Source organism: Hyla sarda, chromosome 2 (assembly GCF_029499605.1).
Source record: "Hyla sarda isolate aHylSar1 chromosome 2, aHylSar1.hap1, whole genome shotgun sequence".
Taxonomy (NCBI): domain Eukaryota; kingdom Metazoa; phylum Chordata; class Amphibia; order Anura; family Hylidae; genus Hyla; species Hyla sarda.
This window is the reverse complement of record NC_079190.1, coordinates 65,827,690-65,849,390: the sequence shown is the minus strand read 5'-3', so window position 1 is coordinate 65,849,390 and position 21,701 is coordinate 65,827,690. Positions and strand designations below refer to the sequence as shown.

The 21,701-nt window shown below is 40.2% G+C and overlaps 1 protein-coding gene across 6 annotated transcripts in view; it reads left to right on the top strand.

Moving 5' to 3' along the window:
- Positions 1 to 21,701, top strand: part of TRPC4 (transient receptor potential cation channel subfamily C member 4) — a 289,046-nt gene that overhangs the window by 232,391 nt on the left and 34,954 nt on the right. The window lies entirely within an intron of this gene.

The window sequence follows — 21,701 nt, the reverse complement described above, 5'->3', positions numbered from 1 at the left end:
CACAGGTATCCGAATTTCTGTGGCGGATGTTTCTGCCACAGTAATTCCACCATGTGCCCGATGTGTATGAACCTATGTTTCCTAACCAGGGTAGCCTCCAGTGGTTGCAAAATTACAAACCCTTAGTCGGGTCACATTTGAAATTGTAAATCTGGGCCATTGTGTCTTTAGCCATGATATTTGGATTTAGTTCTAGAACAGATAAAATAATTTTTCCCATGGGGAAATTAAGCCTCGCTAAAACTCCTGCCCTTATGTAATGAAGATATTGGTTACAGCAGACAACCACCTAACAACCTGTTTTTTAATCTACTCCATTTGTTTGCCCTGAAGTATTGATAAATGAGCCCAATAGAGAGGAGGTCATAGAGGCTTGAATATCCATAGTCTTATCTCACCATCTGGGGCATCCCCCATCTTCCTCGTTAAGGGCCTTATTACTTTTTCCAAAATGGTGGATCCATTTTCTAAGAGGATGTCCTTGCTTCCTCCTTCTAAAATGGCAGCCTCTGTTGAACTCTTTGAGCCTCCATTCTCCTTAATTCCTAATGAACCCATGTATGAACTTATATACTATAGGCATGGGTGTGTTTATCATAACTAGGGGTGTAATTATTATGATTAATAGTGTCAAGTTCAATAGTGGAAAAAGTACCTGGCACTGCCGTATGGTCCCAGCACAATGCGGAAACTCCTGCTTAGGACAATAGAGGCAGCTGCTCCTCAGATTGCAATGTTGGTGGTGCTGTCTCGCATCAGAAGAGAGACAATGGCCATTATTTACTAAGAGTGTTGTGCAGGTTTCTTTGTGGGTTTTAATTCCCTACAATTTATTTTCCACGATATTTACTAAGGTTTCCCTACATTTTCCACTTTCCCTACACTTTACTTTTTTTTACACATGACAATCTGTCGGGTTTTCCTCAGCTCAAATCCACCACATTTTGGGGGAGATTTATCAAAACCTGTGCAAAGTTGCTGAGTTGCCCATAGCAACCAATCAGATTACTTCTTTCATTTCGCAGAGGCCTTTTCAAAAATGAAAGTAGAAATGTGATTGGTTGCTATGGGCAACTGGTCAGCTTTTCCTCTGCACTGGTTTTAATAAATCTCCCCCTTTATGTGGAAACCTTAGTAAATATGTTGGGTTTTTGTGAAAAAGTCGGGAACACACCCCTTTTTGGAGACCATGTCCCCTTTTCCTGGCGGCCACGCCCCTTTTTCAGGATTTCAATTCTGGCGCAGACAGAATTTCTGGTGCACTGCGACAGAATCTGGCGCACAACCAGACAAAACATGTTGGGTTTGCAATGGTAAATGAGGGCCAATATTCACAGGTACGTATGAAGAAGAACAAGCGCACACACCACAAAAATTGCTTCATCTTTATGCTTTATTGTGAAATCACGGCATCAGGAACGGATCAAACTGTGCAGGGGGACGACAAGTGGAGGAGGTATTCTTGGGCTACGGAACTGTTTGGGGCTACATGTGCTTCATTAGGCCCCTGGGGTGCAAAATAGTTCCGTAGCCCAAGAATACCTCCTCAACCTGTCGTCCCCCTGCACAGTTGGATCCGTTCCTGATGCCAAAATTTCACAATAAAGCATACAGATGAAGCAATTTTTGTGGTGAGTGAACTTGCTCTTCTTCATACGTACCTGTGAATAATTTTGTGTTTATTATAATTGAGGGAGTTTCTATTATAACTAATAGTGTGTTTATTATAATTGATTGTGTGTTTATTATAATTGAGGGAGTTTCTATTATAACTAATAGTGTGTTTATTATAATTGATTGTGTGTTTATTATAATTGAGGGAGTTTCTATTATAATTAATAGTGTGTTTATTATAATTGATTGTGTGTTTATTATAATTGATGGTGTTTCTATTATAATTAATAGTGTGTTTATTATAATTGATTGTCTGTTTAATATAATTGAGGGTGTGTCTATTTTCATTCAGGCCCAAATTTATCAAACTATGTGAGAACAAAATGGAGTGATTTTCCCACAACAACCAATCACAGCTCAGCTAACGAGCTCTGGTAAAGTGAAAGCTTAACTGTGATTGGTTGCTGTTGGGAAATCACTCCACTTTTTCTCACATAGTTTGATAAATGTGGGCCTCATTATTTAAATATACATATATGGATCATTACAACTACAATCCTCCTATGTGGGCTGACTAACATTAGATTGTGCGTGTATCCTTTCCTGATTGGATACTTATATACATATATAGTTCTCATATATAGTTGCACTAGCTGAGTACCCGGCGTTGCCCGGTTTTTCCTTCCTAATCCTTTTTGGGGAGGATAATAAACAAAGGAGGAAGCTTTTGACTTCATATGCAGTCCTCATATATTGTTGTCATATCCTGACCCCACATCTCGACCTCCTATCTTCACCTCCTACCCCGTCCTCCTATCTCGACCTCCTATCCCAACCTCCTATCCAGACCTCCTATCCCGTCCTCCTATCTTGTCCTCCTATCCCGACCTCCTATCCCGACATCCTATCCCGACCTCCCATCCCGTCCTCATATCCCGACTCATAATATGTGTACCAGGTAATGAAATAGCTCCAGCCTAACGGAAATTAGATGGGAACATACATTTCCAATTGATTTGCATGGGACTTTAAAAAAAAAAACTTGACCCTCACAAATGGGGGTAGTTAAGGGTTGAATTAACTATCCTATGTTTTAAGTGGACATATAAGTAACATGTGACCAAGTATTATCGAAATATCTCCAGCCGTTTGGAAGTTATGCAGTAACATATATTTCCCATTGACTTGCATGGGACTTTAAACATAAGCCCCACCCCTGGCAAATGGGGGCGAGTAAGGGTTAAATTACCTATCCTATGTTTGTTGTTGACATATAAGTAACATGTGTGCCAAGTTGCATGTTAATATCTTTAGCTGTTTTGACGTTTTTGTAGAACATACATACATACATACATATATACATACATATATACACACATACATACATACACACACACACGTTGAGTTTTATATATATAGATATATAGATCTCCGTGCAGCACCTGCATTCTATGTGGGCTGTTTCTCCTCGGAAACTTCTGTGGGGGATAAGATGTATTTGGCCGGAATACCCCTTTAAAGAAGAAGTATCATGTAAAAAAACATATCCAAAGAATAGGGGATAAGTTTTAGATTGCGGGCGTCTGAGACATGGGGCCCCCACGATCTCCTGTTTGTAGCCTCGGGCTCTCCTTCACAGCAGCGCGTCACAAATCCTGCCAAAAGAGGGGGCCACCATGCCCCCTCTATATAGCTCCATGGGAGAGCCGAAGATTGCCTTACGGCCCCTCCCATAGAGCTATATGGATTAGTTTTTTTTTTTTTTACATTATACTTCTCCTCTAACTGAATATATATCACTGTAAATTGTACACAGAATAAATTACATATCAAATAAACCTTATACACTCTATTCTTTAATAATGTTATTGTGCATTGAAAAATATCGTAATTCATAATATGTAACAAGATGCCACTGTGCAGCATAAAACTATTCATATGATAAGAAAACTCCTTGTTCTGGGCTCCGCGGCTACGATACAGACTGTGGTTATTGCTCTGTGTGATCTCGGTGGGTTGGAAAATGTACAATTATGTCTGTTGCCTGGAAAGATTTTAACACAGACTGTAAGTTCGCTTCCCCCTTCTCAGCTGGAGATCCCCATAGTTGGTTTTTTAGTGTTACACGCTGGGCTTCAGATCAGCATTACACGGCCATGAACTCAATTTATCTCTGACAATTTAAAGATTTGGATTAGAGAACAAAGAATGCTTACATCAGCAGTGTCACATTCCACCTTCACATTTTACATACTGCGAGCATTTCTAGATGAACATGTCACAAAATCCAAGCAATGAAAATCTATTTTTATTACTAAATAGCGAAGCACTAAGTTGCATTTTTATCTGAATTTCTATATTTAGCGTTTTCTTTGTAACTCTTTCTGTTTGACCAACATCTTGGTGTTGTCTTTTAGAGTTCTGTTTTTTTTATTTTAGGATTTTGTCTTTTATGTCGTCAAATAAGAGCATAGTTAATATTTAATCCCCCGCTGCTCCAATGGTCCAGTGGACCCAGTTGGTTTTATAAAGATATAGGCCAAGATTTATCAAACTGTGTGAGAGAAAAAGTGGAGAGATTTTTCCATAGCAACCAATCACAGCTCAGCTTTCACTTTACCTCAGCTTGTTAGCTAAGCTGGGATTGGTTGCTGTGGGAAAGTGACTCTACTTTTTCTCTCACACAGCTGGACCATAATGGTTCGGCAGATAACCATTTAGCCCATAGTATCTCCAATATCCTGAATACTATCAATAGTCCCTGTCCCTTCAAATATGAAGGATAGCCTTATGCATATCTCTATCTTATATAAAGAATAGCCTTATGCCTATCTCATGCATGCTTTAAATCCTCACTGTACTTGCAGCGACCACTTGTGCAGGAAGACTATTCCATGCATCCATTACACTATCAGTAAAGTAATAATTACTCATATTACTGCAGAAACCTTTGCCCCTCTAATATAAAACTATGTTTTCTTGTAGTAGTTTTACTTATTTTACATATCCTTGTCTTCTTTACTGTATTGAATCTCTTTATGTATTTAAAAGTTTCTATCATATCCCCTCTGTTTTTGTCTTTTTTTTTCTTATCAATTGGTGCCAGAAAGTTAAACCGATTTGTAAATTACTTCTATTAAAAAATCTTAACCCTTTCAGTACTTATCAGCTGCTGTATGCTCCAGAGGACATTGTGTTGTTCTTTTTTGTCTGACCACAGTGATCTCTGCTGACACCTCTGTCTGTGTCAGGAACTGTCCAGAGTAGGAAAAAATCCCCATATCAAACCTCTTCTGCTCTGTATAGTTCCTGTCATGGCAGAGGTGTCAGCAGACAGCACTGTGGTCAGACTGAAAAGAACTACTCAAGTTCCCGTGGAGCAAGCAGCAGCTGATAAGTACTGGAAGGGTTAAGATTTTTTATATAGAAGAAATTTACAAATCTGTTTAACTTTCTAGCACAAGTTGATATGAAAAGAATAGTTTTCTTCCGGAGTACCCCTTTAACCTTTCCTGGTTAATCCTGCAGTCCATGTACTAGTTTAGTATTTTCTCTGAACTCTAGCCAAAGTATCTAAATCCTTCTGGAGATACGGTCTCCAGTACTGCGTGCATGGTGGTATGATGTATGTGACTAGGGGTGAGTGAATTTTAAAAAAATCAACCAAAAAAATTGGTTCGGTCCAAATTTATTTGCGGCAAATCACTATTAAAAATGGCTATTTCTGGGCTATAGAGAGCCTCAATAGGGGTTTAGAACACTTTGCCTTGACGTAACACGCATAGAGAGTGTGCTGTGTTAGTGAAATAGTTCTTTTATTCAGTATGACATGCAGATTACAGGCATCGCTATTTGAATCACTGACGCAGAGCATCTGGATGTGGCAGCAGGGTTGGGAGACCATATGGCGTCACAATTGAAGAGATTAAAGAGATTTTTTAATTACATTTTTATTTAATTTAATTTGAATTTATTTTAATTATTTAAAATCCTCTTTTGAGGACTCATTCTGGTGAGCATCAAGCTGGCGGTCAGCCGCAAGGCGAACTACCACCTGTTCCAGCCCCTGCCTCTCAGCACGTGTGGAACTGCAAATGTTTCATTTAATTAGTTATGGATCATTTGTATTGCTCCAACCTGTTTCATTGGATTCTTGTGGTAATTCCAGAGGTTATATGACGAAGACCATAGGGCCTTAGTCTTCAAAAGATTACATAGATTTTGAGTAGATTCACAAATTTACTGTGCCAGCAGCATGAGGTGATCACAGGGTGGCACAAGGACAGAGTCTGGTAACTGGAATGAGCAAACTTTAAATCCTTTATTGAAGACTCATTGGAAAGCAAGTCTGGTGCCAGCAGCCATGATAATTCCAACTCCAATAGTGTATAATTGCTGCAGTGTAAACTATGACAAAGTTGTAACTAGTTGTAGTCCTAGTTGTAACTTAATATCGAGCTGGCAGTCCACCGTGAGGCCAGCTGCCACCTGTCCCAGCCCCTGCCTCTCAGCGCACCCCCATGCTCTGAGTGTCCACTTGAAAAGGGAGGGACTGCAGTACCAGCAACTTGGAAAGGAGCATATTCAACTTCTGTGCCATTGGATAAGTGGGTGCATACTGCTAGAAGCAGTGAAAAAGTTCATACTTGTTCCAGCTACCTGTCCCAGACCCTACCTCTCAGCGCACCCCCCCCCCCCCCCGACTGTGAAACTGCAAATGTTTCCTTTAACCCCTTCCCTCTTTGGCGATTTTTCATTTTTGCACTTTTGTTTTTTCCTCCTCACCTTCTAAAAATCATAACACTTTCAATTTTCCACCTAAAAATCCAAATAAGGGCTTGTTCTTTGCACCAACAATTTTACTTTGTAGTAGCATTAATCATTTCACTACAAAATCTACGGCAAAACCAGAAAAAAATTATTTGTAGGGCGAAATTGAAAAAAAAAAAGCCACTTTGTAATTTTTAGTGGCTTCTGTTCTACGCAGTTTTTTTTTGTAAAAATTGCACCTCATATTTATTTTGTAGGTGCATACATTCGCAAGGATACCCAAATTATATAGGTTTAATTTTATTTTACTACAAAAAAAAATAATAACTACATTCACCAAAATTAATATGTTGGAAAATGTCCTTTTCTCACCCCAATAACTTTTTTATTTTTCCATCAAAGAGGAGGGCTCATTTTTTGCGCCGTGATCTGAAGTTTTTGTCAGTACCATTTTTGTTTTGATCTGACTTTTTGATCAATTTTTATAAATTTTTTAATGGTATAAAAAGTGACCAAAAATACGCGATTTTGGATTTTGGATTTTTTTTTATGTGTACGCCATTGACCGTGTGGTTTAATTAATGATATATTTTTATAGTTCGGACATTTATGCCTGCGGTGATACCACATATGTTTATTTTTATTTACACAGGATCTTCCTTGTGTCCTGCAAGCTGTTCGGGACGCTGCGATTTCACTGCGGCGGTCCCGAACAGCACCACTGAGCTAACCGACAATGTATACTTTCTTTTTAGATGCGGCGATCAAGTTTGATCACCACATCTAAAGGGTTAATGTAGGATATCAGCCCGATCCAGGGGTCCTATAGCAACTGGGACCCACAGGATATGATGCACTCTCACCTGCTGAGTGCTTCATACCTCGGGAGCTGCAAATGGACATTAATGAACATCCATTTGGGGCAAGGGGTTAATCAGTTATGGTTCATTATCGCTCCAACCTGTTTCAATGGATTCTTGTGATAATTCTCCCGGTAATATATGACGACGACCATAGGGCCTCACAATTGAAAAAAATTGAAGAGATTTTTTTTATTTAAATTAAAGATTTTGATTTGATTCACAAGTTTAATGTCCCGGGTGCCTGAAGCGTTTACTTTGAACCAATACTGTATGACCACAAAACCCAATATAACAAGGAGTGAAATGGCGGCACAATGACAGAGCCTAGAGGTGGCAGCAGCCCAATGAGACCATAGAGCCTCACAATTCAACAGATTAAAGACATTTTTTTAAATTTAAATTGAACATTTTAACGCCTTTTGCATTTTCATTTTTCCTCATCACCTTCTAAAAATCATAACGCTTTCAATTTTGCACCTTAAATTCCATGTTATGGCTTATTTTTTGCGCCACCAATCCTACTTTTCCGTGACATTAGTCATTTTACCAAAATATTCACAACGAAGCGGAAAAAAAAAATCTTTTTTAGGGGGATTCCGTTTCTACACCGTACATTTTTCGGTAAAATTGACATCTTATCTTTATTCTGTATGTGCATACAGTTAAAATGATACCCTACTTATAAAGGTTTGATTTTACTACATGCAGGGAAATGTATACGTTTAAAATTGTCATCTTCTGACCCCTATAACTTTTCTATTTTTCCACGTACGGGCCGGTATGAGGGCTAATTTTTTGTGCTGTAATCAGAAGTTTTTATCGGTAACATTTTTATATTGATTGGACTTTTGATCGCTTTTTATTAATTTCATGATATAAAAAGTGACCAAAAACACGCCATTTTGGACTTTGGAATTTTTTTGCTCGTACGCCATGGACCGTGCGGTTTAATTAAGTATATATTTTTACAATTTGGACATTTCCAAATTTGGTGATACCACATATGTTTATTTTTATTCACACAGGTTTTTTTTTAAATGGGAAAAGGGGGTTAATTCTTACTTTTATAAGGGAAGGGATTAAATGATCATTGTTAACTTTTTTTTCACACTTTTTTTTTTTGCAGTGTTATAGAGCCCCCAGTGGCTATTACACTGCACACACTGATCTGCTACACAGATCATTGCCGTGCATTGACACGGCAAAGATAGGTGTTATCGGCGGTCCATTGCTCAAACCAGGATTTCAGGCTTGGAGCAATCAATAGCTGATCGGATGTGATGGAGGCAGGTAAGGGGACCTCCGCTCGCGTTCTAGCTGATCGGGACATCCCAATTTCACTGCGATGGTCCCGATCAGCCCGACTGAGCTGCCAGGAAGCTTTCACTTTCATTTTAGATGCAGCAATGAACTTTGAACGCCGTGTCTAAAGGGTTAATAGCACGCGGCACAACGATTGGTGCTGCACGCTATTGGCCCAGGGTCCCAGCTTTCATTAGCCAACCCGGTACGTCACGGCGTGACTCCGCATTATATATCGGGATCGGGCGCAGGGTGTGCAGCTACGCCCTGAGTCCTTAAGAGATTACAATTTTAAAAGTTTAATTTAATGTGCCAACAACATGAGAAGACCATATGGTGGCAGAATGACACCGCCTGGAGGTAGCAGTAGCATGAGGAGACCATATAGTGGCAGAATGACCCAGCCTGGATTTGGCAGCAGCCTGACAAGAGCATAGGGCCTCACAATTAAAAAGATTAAAGATATTTTTTTAAATTTAAATTGAAGATTTCAAATAGATTAACATAAAAAGTTTTATTTAATGTGCCAGCAGTTCACAAAACCTTGCCTGTGCTCCACTGTTTCCCTCCCCCTCCTCCTCTACCAGTTCAGCCCCCATAGGGCTCATGTGGCCATGAGATGTAGGCGCCACGTCTCCAGTTCCCTGACCAGCCATCATTTCCACCATCTGTTGTAAGAAATTAAGCAGTAGAATGACGTCATTCATCCCATAATCCTGTTCGTATCAGTCCAACATATGGAGGGTGGAATTCCAACGTGTGGAAATATTTCAAATCAGACTATGTTGGCGGAGGCTGTTCTGAAGCTGTAGCTCAAGGAGGGTGTGCTTTGCGGTGAACGAGTAGCTGAAGTGCATGCAAAGTTTCCTTCTTATTGTTAGGATGTCTTGCATATGGGGGGGTTCGCTTAACAACCAGATTGAACACGTGTGCCATGCAGGGCGCATATCTCAGGCTTCCTTGTCACAGCACAGACAAGATGTTCTTCCCGTTGTCGGTCCCCATGGTTCCCATTTCAAGTTTTTGTGGAGTAAGCCATGAATGGATTTCTTGATGAATCACTTTTAACAGTTCCTCCTATGTGTGACTCCGTTTGCCAAGGCAAACCATGTGAAGAACAGCTTGACACTGCCGTGCCCTGCACACATGTTATGCTGGAGGGGCACTGAGACTTGTCATTGCAGTGGAGGCTGAGGACACGGTGAAGGATGAGGAGGCAGAGTGGCACACTTTTGCAGGACCAATGGCCTGAGACCGTGGAGGCGGAAGCAGCTTGACCTCTCTAAGTTGCTGCTGTGGCTGTGCAGGAACCACATTCACCCAGTGGGCCGTAAAGGACGTGCATTGTTCCTGACCATAATTACAGCTCCACTTGTCGGTACACACCTACGGGCTCCAGGACTGGACCACCTTCTGTTCCACAAAATCGTTCAAGGCTGGTACTGCCTTTTTCGCAAAGAAATTACGGCTTGGCACTCACCACCTCGGCTTGGCGCAAGCCATCATTTCTCTAAAAGGTGCAGAGCCCACCACTTGAAAAGGTAGGGACTGCAGCACCAGCAACTTGGACAGGAGCACATTCAGCTTCTGTGCCATTGGATGAGTGGGCGCATATTGCTATAAGTTGCAACAGTGAAAAAGCTCGTACTTGTATCATCAAATCAAGATGGTGGTCCGCCTCAAGACCAGCTTCCGCCTCTCTCAGCCCCTGATTTTAACCCCCCCCCCATGCTGATGACTGAGTGTCCTGGGTGCCCAAAGCATTTACTTTGGAAAAATACTGTCAAACTACAAGATCAATAGAACAAGGATATCACATGGTGGTACAATGACAGAGCCTAGAGGGGACAGCAGCATAACGAGACCATGGGGCGGCACTATGATAGCGCCTGGATGTGGCAGCAGTATGAAGAGACCATATGGCAGCAAAATGACACAGCCTGGAGGTGGCATCAGCATGAGGGGAACATATGGTGGCAGAATGACACAGCCTGAAGGTGGCATCAGCAGCATCAAGAGTCCTGAAAGTGACTCGGTGACAGAGTGGGGTGGTGGGTGTTAATACCAATACCCAGTGACGAAGGTGGGTGAAAGAAGGAGAACTTGGCATCAGATGTGTGGCATGAGGCAGGTGGCAGGATTAGAATAGTAGCTGAGGCAGGTAGGCAGTAGAAAACAGTCTCTTTTGTCAAAATGTTGGTATCACAAGTAAGTATTGAGGATATGCATTAGGTAAAATGTAACTTTTAATATTATTCTTAGGATAAAATATATGGACCCAAATTTGTTTTTTTAAATCTAACAAAAGGAAAGGTGTGCAAAAAATGTGCCACTTACACCACCAAGTATTGATACGATGTAAAGACCTCTAAAAGGTGGAAAGGAACAACGTATGATCCATTGTAACAGGTGGGGGTAAAAACTTCCCCTGAAAGGCCCTACTTTTGCCCATTAATTCCCTTTTTGGCAAGTGTTACTCGCCCTAAAAAGGGCAGCCCCACACAGGAACCTCTCCCTATTTCAACCTAAAAACCCTGGGAAATGGAAGTGTTTTTTTTAGGTTGACATAGGGAGAGGTTCCTGTGTGGGGCTGCCATTTTTAGGGCGAGTAATACTTACAAAGAAGGGAATTAATACTTGGTGGTGTAGGTGGCACATGGTGTTTTTTGCACACTGACACAGCCTGGAGGTAGCAGCATCAGCATGAGGAGACCATATGGCCGCACAATGAGAAAGCCTGGAGGTGGCAGCATCAGCATGAGGAGACCATATGGCAGCACAATGAGAGAGCCTGGAGGTGGCAGCATCAGTATGAGGAGACCATATGGCAGCACAATGACAGAGCCTTGAGGAGGCAGCAGCAGCATGAGGGCCATGCCAACTGAGGGTTAAGTCTGAGGAGCCCACCGATTGTTGACTGGGGGTGTTGGATGTCACTTGGGATGAAGTGGATGACCGAGTGAACCAATCAATCACGGCTCCTGGGTTGCTGGTCGAGACATGATTGATAGCTGACTCCGGGAGATCAGACCTCTCACTGCAACTCCTGCTGCCACATGCCCCTACTCTGCTGCAGCCTCTGCCACTCTGCCTGACATACACCAGATGAGTGCGTATGTTACACTTATGAGAGGAGGACAATATGCTCCACTACGCTTAAAACGGTATTAGACTTCAAAAACAAGAGTGTGGCTTTAGCTGCCCTTTCATAGCAACTAGGCCCTTATGACTTTAACGGGAACAAAATTGTACACCACGTAGGTGTACGTACAGTTTACACTTATGAGGGGAGGACAATACGCTCCGTCACAAACTGTATTAGACTACAGAAACAAGTGTGTAGCTTTGTCTGGCCTTTCACAGCAACTAGGCCCTTATGACTTTAACAGGAACAAAATCATACACCATGTAGGTGTAAACACAGTTTACATTTATGAGGGGAGGACTAAACGCGCCGTTACAAACTCTATAAGGCTTCAAAAACAAGTGTGTAGCTTTGGCTGGCCTTTCACAGTAACTAGGCCCCAATTACTTTAACAGGAAAAATATAAAGGACACCACATAGGTGTATGTACAGTTTACACTTATGAGAGGAGGACTAAGCGCTCCACTACGCTTAAAACTGTATTAGACTACAGAAACAAGTGTGTAGCTTTGGGTTGTCTTTCACAGTAAGTAGGCCCAATTTAGTTTAATAGGAAAAAAAAACTTACACCACCTATGTACGCACAGGATACACTTTTGAGAGGACAATACGCTCTGCTATGCAACCTGTATTAGGCACTGAAATCAGGTGACTATGGCTTTTCGTGCTCACCCTAACTGGCCCCTGTTAGCTTTAGAGTTGCAGTACACACCACTGCAGCAGTACAGAGTCGCTGTGTAGTACAGCCCAGTACAGTATTATTATGCACTAATAGCAGGTGACAATGGCTTTTAGGGCTCAGCCTCACTGGCCCCTATAAGCTTTAGAGTTGTTGTACACCCTACTGCAGCAGTGCAGAGTCACTGTGTAGTACACCCAAAAGTGTACTTTCTCTCTCTCTCTCCCCCTTCCCTGTCAGTGCTTTTCTGCAGTGATTTGGGCTTGTGGGGAATCGCTGCTGTGAAGCTGTTTTTCTGTGCAACACACACACTTCTCTATCACATGGTCATAAGGTCTCCTCATAAAACACTCTCTATGACATAAAATGCTACAATGGCTGGCCGCAAGATGGCTGCCGATTATATGGGGCTGTGACATCACAGGGCTGGCTGCTGATAGGCTGCATCCTGCATGTGATTCAGGGTCATCCCGCCTACCCACCTTCCCGCCTTCCCAGAGTTCCTTGCCCCATGTCCTCACATTTGGATCTGCCATTTTAGATGCCCTGGAGCCTGGACCGCACTAAATGGAGCTTAATGAAGTGATTTGTTGAATCAAATCACAGCGATATTCGGATTCGTTGCAAATCGAATTTTTCCTGAAATTTGTAACGAATTTGAATTTGTTAGATTCGATTAGCTCATCCCTATATGTGACTGCAGCAACCAATCATTCAGTGACCGTGAGACTGTCTGTGTCAGAGTGGCGAGTGAATTGAAAGTTGAGCATGTTACTTGTAAATTTTGAATGATGGTTGTTATATTTTTCCATAAATTGTAATTCTAATCAGAAAAGTGTATGTATAATTTCAATCAGATGAGTTATTGTTTCAGATGACAAAATAATTGTACAGTATTTTAACAATTTAAAGGGAAATGCAGTCACATTCTTCTGGTATGTGATTGTTACATGAGAGAAAATGTATTATGGTGAAATCTGTGACCTTCAGATGTAGCCACCACCAAATCTGTCATTGGTGATCTATAACTGTGCCAAAGCATGCTAAACTATGAGCATAGCTTAAGTAGAGGCTCATATGCCAAAGAAGAGAATATCTCGAGTCCCGGAGGAAGAAATTTTCCCGGCCTTTAGTCACCATAGACAGCATCACTAGAAGCTGTTGTCCAGCACGTCCAGATGCCATCTACAAATGTAATCATAAGAAAAAAAAATAAAATAAAGTGGATGGAGTTATTAAGGTTGTAAATAGCATTAGCTTTTTTTTTTTTTTCTTTTAAAAACAGTGCCATGTCTGTCCATGACCTCTGTTTGGTACTGCAGCTCAGCCCCATTCATTTAAAGGGGGATGAGCTGTGATCACCAATGTGGCTCTGTTTCTGAAAAATAAGCTGATTCTTTTTACTAATTCCCAACAACCAATTAAATAAAGAAAATAGGTTAGGAAATGAAGCTGGAGATAACAAGAAGAAGGAACAGCTCACAACAAAAAAAAATGTACGAGGTTAACTGGTTACCCTCAGGGGAGATAACAATAGAAAGTAAAATAATAGAATTCCCAGTCCTCAAGTACCTCAGCCAAAAAAGAACATTTAATAGTCCGGTATGTAAAAAGAACTAGTGGTACCAAGTACAGCTCACCACTCCTAGTGTAATCACCATCCAGAAGCTTCGCTAATACATGGAGAGGCTGCCACTATTGGATCAAACATCCTGCCGCTCTGATCATTCTGCCGCTCCAGTTACCTTGCCATTCCAGCCATCTCTATCTGTGTACCCTGTCAGGTACTATTGCACATACCACTGTGTACCTCCAGCGCTTTGTGGCTGCTGGCCACCGCTGAAACAGCTGACTGGGTGACGTCAGATGCCGTTTCTGTATACCACCTACATGTGCCCGGTTTGAAGCATCGTGGCTGGATACTGTTCCTGCGGAGACGTATTAACATCTACTGTACACCGGCAGCCTCTCCATGTATTAGCGGAGCTTCTGGATGGTGATTACACTAGGAGTGGTGAACGGTACTTGGTACTACTAGTTATTTTTACATACCGGACTATTAAATGTGAACTGCTATGGAATGTGAACTGCGGTCATTCACTATTATTGTGGTCATATATATCTATTTAGGAGTATCCTTCCATACATATAGGACATTAGATTTTATGTTACAGGTCTCCACTTTTATACAGATTGTTTATTTACTAGTATGTATATTTTATGATATATTTACTAGTATGTATATTTTATGATATATCACATGGGTCCTGTGAGAAATTTTATGTATATGATATATTATAATGTATGTATTTTCCAACTATCCATTGTACACCCATTTTTGGCTGAGGTACTTGAGGACTGGGAACTCTTATATTTTACTAAGTAATGAAACTGACATTATTTTTATTTTGTGTCATCTACAAAGAAAATGATCAACTTTAAAGACTTAATTATTTATTTGATTTATAACACTCAAATTTAAAGCTCGAGTGATGACAAGAACAAAATATACAGGGTATGAATATTTAATGCTAGCTAAATTTGTATCTCCCCTTATAAAATGTTTAATAGTTCATTCATTGCCCTAGCAACACAGATGGCATTTTGGAAGAATCGCTTTTTTTATTATTATTTATTTATTTATTTAAGAAGATACAGAGTCAGATTTTTATGCAGGGCACAAATCTTGTACAAATAGAATTTTTGCCATCAGACTATTTTTATAGCCCAGAAAAGTAACAAAACAAGACATAACCCAACAAAGCAAATGCTAGGATCGGAAGGGAATTAATAGTCAATTTTCGCAAGTTCCATACCAACTCCTCCAACCAATAATTTGTTTTACTCATAAAATTCCAAGTCATATGCAGTATGTCAGCTTCCCAGGAATAACACAACTAATTGTGGACATATTCCAATGTATAGCGGTGGTGCTACACACTTGTACAGGCAGGTGCCATGCAACCGACTGGCCAATGGGAAATTAGCAGCATGAATGCCATACTATATACATCACTGTTCACTACATTACCCTGTCCGCGTGCATCACAATACCATATGCATAGCTACTTAAGGTATGCAGGGATTCCAGTGATACACAGGAGTCTCTAGTCCTGTACATACATTCTGTGACTCACTACTCTAATAGCATAGGGTATCACGGAAACAGAATAGTGCACTGACGACAGTACCGATGGCCGCTACATTTTTAATTCACGTACGTTTAGGATTGTTACCATTCAAAATATAAAAATGGCCCTATATATGTAAATGAGAATTTAGAAACAGAGCAATAAAACTTTAGCTCTTGCTCTTTTATCTATAAAGATGGTAACAATTTTATATACCTTTGATTATGACACAAACAATATTGAAAAAAAAAGTTTACATCTGTTGAATACATTAGTATTCAGCCCCTTCAGTCAATACTTGGGATTATCAACTTTTGCTACAAGTACAGCTGCAAGTCTTTTAGGGTCTGTCTGTACCAGCTTTGCATATCTAGAGATGGAAATGTTTGTCCGTACTTCTTGGCAAAAAAAAGCTAAAGCTGAGTCACATTGGATGGAGACGTCTGTGATCAGCAATTTTCAAGTCTTGCCATAGATTCTAAATTAGATTTAAGTCTAGGTTTTGGCTGGGCCATCTTTGGACATTAACATGCTTTGATATAAGCCATTTCATTGTAGCTCTGACTGAATGTTTAGGGTCATTAAGGGAGATTTATAAAAACCTGTGCAGAGGAAAATCTGATTGGTTGTTCTGGGCTACTGGTCAATTTTTCCTCTGCACAGGTTTTAATAAATCTCCCCCATTGTCCTTCTGAAAAATGAATCTCCGTTCCTATCTCAAGTCTTTTGCAGACTCCATCAAATTTTCTTAAAGGATTGCCCTGTATTTGGATCCTTCCCCCTTTCTATGAATTCTGACCAGTTCCACTCTATCAGTTAAACAGAAGCATCCCCACAGCCTGATTCAACCACCACCATGTTTCAGGAATGGTGTGCTGAGGGTGATAGGAAGTGTTGGGTTCTCGACAATTTTGGTCTCATCTGACCAGAGCACCTTCTTCCACATGTTTGCTGTGTCTCCTGCATGGCTGTTTGGAAATATCTAAATGGGATTCCCTGTGGCTCACTCTCCATTTCCATTTTCTGATTTTATATAACCTACGGTAACCCTGTTTTGTACTCCACCACAACTTTATCCGTGAATTGTTTGATGAGCTCCTTGGTCTTCATGCTGCTGTTTGTTCAGTAATACTCTTAAACAAACTCTGAGGCCTTCACAGAACAGGTCTGTTTGTACTGAGTTTAAATTGGAGACAGACAGACCTTATTTACTAATGATGTGACTTGCAAATGTGACTTGTTAAAGCAATATGCCACACCAGATCTCTGTTAGGGGTTTTATAGTAGTAGGGGGGTAAATACGCAGGCAATAAACACTTTTCAAAATTTTTCTTTTTGTAAATCATTTTGAAATCCAATGGAATATTTCCCCTCTCTTCTTAATGATGGACTATTTTGTGTTGGCACATTACGTAAAATTGCAATGCAATAAATTTGAATCTGTGGTCGAATATATGTTAAAATGTAGAAAAGTCCAGTGGGGTAAATATTTATGCAAAGTATTATTTTTCTGGGGAGCTAAGCCAATAAGTTCCCTGGGTCTGTGTCCAATCACAAGCTCAGTTGCTCTCCTTCAAATGGGCCCTTTCCCATGGTGAGTTCCTGTGATTCCTCTTAGGTTTCTATCATGTATCTATTGCTATAACTTCTGAGTTTGCCTTTACTAGATATTCTGGCTCCTTATCCTTGGCTAAAACCTATAAGTACCCTTGTCTATTGATTTTAGGATTATCCTTGTTATTTTGGCTAGTAGAACTTGGACTGTTTCTGACTGTTGGAAGTTATGGCTGCTGTTTCAGGTTTATCTGTGCTCTCCTGGTTCTCAGCCCAGATAATCCACTTCTCTCTTTCCTGTCATGGGTTTCTTGGTTTGGTTATAACCTTTTCCTCTGACACAGTTAGCCCATGTTCAGATGCAGAATTTTCTTGCTGGATTCCGCATTGAAATCCAGCATTGAGATTCCCATTGAACTCAGCGGGATTCTGCTGCTCTAAGCACATGGTGGAATTTCCGTGCCACATTCTTTGTGCGGAGTCCGCACGGAATGCATAGCCGTCTTTGAAACGGCACATTCTTGTGCGGTCCTAGTGCCGGCAGATAATGCCCACACTCTCCGCAATGTCTGCACGGAGATTCTCCGTGCAGACTTTGTCTGTCTTCTGACTCTGCAGAGGCAATCTGTGTCCTTAGCATTCAAGTTAATCCTGCCTAGCAGCAGGCTCTAATGAAAACGCTATGGGTAGCCCAAAGTGTTTTTGGTCTTGATAGCTACTTACATTTATCCCATTATGCTAGAAAGTCATCACAGTAAAACTGATACATTATCATTATTAATGGAGCATTCTGACTAAATGTCCATTAACAATTTCTGAGTAGCTACTTAAAAAATGACAACCAGTTGAGTTAACTGCATACTACTTACTAACATAAAACAGCTAAACTGGAAAATTTATGGGGGATATATCACCTACATTTTTTCCCTGATTAGAGAAAAACACTGAAACATGTTATAATGTTTCTATTTTCTGATTGCATTTTTTTTTATTTGTACATCATTTCGGGGTTAGTCAAACTTTCCTGAGCTGTGTTTAACAGCATTTATTGACATGCTTTACAGCAGGACCCATGAACCATAAACAACAATAGATAGAGCCTGTCCCATTAAGATGAATTGAAGACACTATGCTACTATGTGACCTTTTCAGTGGTCATTCTACAGAGACAAGGGGAGACAGATGTCTGCTGTGAATGGTGGTGGATCCAGTGTCATCTATATACTGTTTTCACCTTTCACTGTACTTTTGTCTGTGCTGAGAAGAAATGGTTTGCTGGGAAATTATCTTTACAGAACAGGAAGTCTCAGTTTAGTTTTTAGTCTAGTGGCCGGAATAGAAACTGCAAGATTTCAGGATTATTATAAAATATAAATAATAAAATGGGGGAAAAAAATCTTAGAAAATTATTAAAAAATATGGTTAACAAGAGGACATGATTTAAACAACAGGGCATTTTCTGATAATGCATTCTATTTAAATTTTACCCCGGGGAATGTCACAACTGTTGGCAAATATGTAATGATAAAATTGAAACGTTATCCTCTGTATTAATTTAATATGGCTTGGCAGGGTATTTGGCATCTCCAAAGTAGAAAACCTTTTAAATGCAACCTATGACTCCCCTGCCAACAATAATAAAATAATGCTCAATAGCTATTAAAGGCTACCCACAGATCATGCTTTTATGTGTACATTTTCCTTTATCATGCAGTTCTGCAGAATAGATTAGAAATATGAGAATGGCATACATGGCATTGACAATGAATAATATTTAGATTATAAATAATGTACAGCGTTGGTCTTTTATCCTCTTATTTATGGCTGTTTTTATTTGGTCTGTAAATATAAATGAAGTAACTTATTGTGAGACAGTTGTTTTGAAGACTTGGAAAACATTTCTCTGGGTTCTTTAACTTGTTTTTTCTCTTTCCCACAATTCTAAAAATACAGTTACGTCTGGTGTGATCTGTTCTGAGAGTCACACTGTAGTAATCCAGAATAAAGGATTTTACAGATGTTTTTGATTTTACACATGTATCTCAAAGCTACTTAGATATTACATAAGACTTATGTATAAAACTACAGCAAACAAAAGGCAGCAAAGTTATCCATAAACACTGATTAGATTTTGGGCAAAATAAAGGGCTTTATACCTGAAATGACTTTTAATATGTAGGTCAAAAGTGTTTATACCTTGTAATGCACATTCTACAACATAGGCATGATTTTTCTATTTTCAGTGGCATCCCATGGGGAAAAAGATGCTGATTGTCACCAAAGGAGAGTGGTCCTCAACTCAGTCCTCAAGGTCCACCAACATTCCATTTTTTATAGATACTCCATTGGAATAAGACAGGAAAAAATTTGAATCATGGACTGTTGATGGGGCTTAAGGAATGGGTAAGGGACCTATGCAATGGGATACCACTTCTGGTGGGGCTTAAAGGGGTACTCCGCTGCCCCAGTGTTTGGAACATTTTGCTCCGAACGCTGGGTGCGGGTGTCGGGGGTCATGATGTCATGGCCATGCCCCTTGTGACGTCCCACCATGCCCCCTCAATGCAAGTCTATGGGAGGGGGTGTGGCGGTCACCACACCCCCTCCCATAGACTTGCATAGAGGGGGCGTGGTGTGATGTAATGAGGGGCGTGGCCGCACATCACAACCCCCCACCGCCCTCACCCAGTGTTCTAAACTAACACCGCGCGCTGCACAGAGATCGTGGGGGTCCCAGCATTCCGACATCTTATCCCCTATACTTTAGATAGAGGATAAGATGTCTAGGGGTAGAGTACCCCTTTAAAGACTGGGTTAGGGACCTCTGCCATGGGATACCACTGACACCAGCCTTTGCTCTGAGCAGTGCGTTTATTGAGAATTTGGGGTATTTATCAGTACTTATTGAACTTACATACCCTCTCTGCATACACTGCTCATGGTCTGTCTATGGATTCTAATTATTAATACTGTACTAGTACTGTGTTAATACTGTATATCATTACATATGCAGAATTTTTGAATATGCAAGTTTTGTTAATGGATAGATATTATCTTCTGTGTTTCTATAAAATTTGCCTATGGATTAACACTATAACTGCAGGATTTGTTACAGACCACTATAGCCACAGCTTTAACATTTTAAAGTGTACCTCCAATGATGGTCTCATGCCAAGATATCTGTTTAAATTCAGAGCCCAAGAGTTAACTTCAGAGCCCGAAAGTTGCCCTGCGACTATCATTATCATAGAACGTATTTGCTGGAGGTCCCATGCAAGTCTATGGAATTTCTGACAACGTTTATTGAAATGTAAAGGGGTTTACCAGAAGTATGAAAAAAATGAGCTAATTTCTTCTAAAACAGCACCACACCTGTCTCCTGGATCCATTTACTTCAATGGAACTGAGCTGCAATACCACACACAACCTGAGGACAGGTATCATGCTGTTTTTGGAAGAAATACATTTTTTTTTATTCCTGAATAACCCCTTTCAACAGATATCCTGCTGCTGGGACCATCATTGGAGGTACACTTTAACATCTACCCATTAGGACACTATTAGTTGTACCAGGGTACCATTGTCACTCATTTTTTTGTCCATATTTTAAGCTAAATGGCAGTTTTTCATGCAGAAACAAATGCATATATTTTTAAAGCTATTTTTCATAGCTGACCACAAAAACTGCTAAACTTAATTTTCTGACTGTTTAAATAAAGGATGTGTCCACTAATGGTAATTTTGTTTGGAGAATTGCCAAAATATTTAAAGGGATACTCCGGTGGAAAGCAATTTTTTTCAAATCAACTGGTCCTAGAAAGTTAAACAGATTTGTATATTACTTCTAAATCCTCCCAGTACAGCTGCTGTATGGAAGTTATTTTCTGTCTGACCTCTGTGCTCTCTGCTTACACCTCTGTCTGTGTCAGAAACTGTCCAGAAAAGGAGAGGTTTGCTATGGGGATTTTCTCCTACTCTGGGCAGTTCCTGACATGGACAGAGGTGTAAACAGAGAGACTGAAAAGAAATCCAAAAAGAAAAGAACTTCCTCTTTAGTATACAGCAGCTGATAAGTACTGAAAGGAATAAGATTTTGTAATAGAAGTAATTTACCAATCTGTTTAACTTTATGGCACCAGTTGATTTGAAAAAAAAAATCAAAATTTAATTTTTTTTTCCACTGGAGTACCCCTTTAAGCCACTTTTGGTTGCATGAATAACAGCTTTTTTTGGCACACACTCCTGGCACACACTAGTGCAATCACATGCATAAAAAAACTACAGTAAAATATGTTAATAAATGACCCCCTAACTTTCTATCATCTATAATTCATATACTCTGCATGGTGACTTCTACTATAATCAGTCTGAACGAAATATCTATTTATCTGGATTAAAAATGGTTTGTATAAGATTACGATAATACCAGAAACAGTCCATGGATGAGAGTGACAACAACCTTTAGGGGTCGCCCCCCAAGGGGTTAACCCTAAACTAGAAACCCCCCTTAAAACTAAATTTTATTAAGTCATTTAAAATATATGAGCTCCGGTATAGTGATCTAAATGCACAGCTAGTAGTTGCTTGAATCGTATGTTGGCACCCTGTAACTTCTTGGGTAATGGTATTGTGCTTTTATAGCA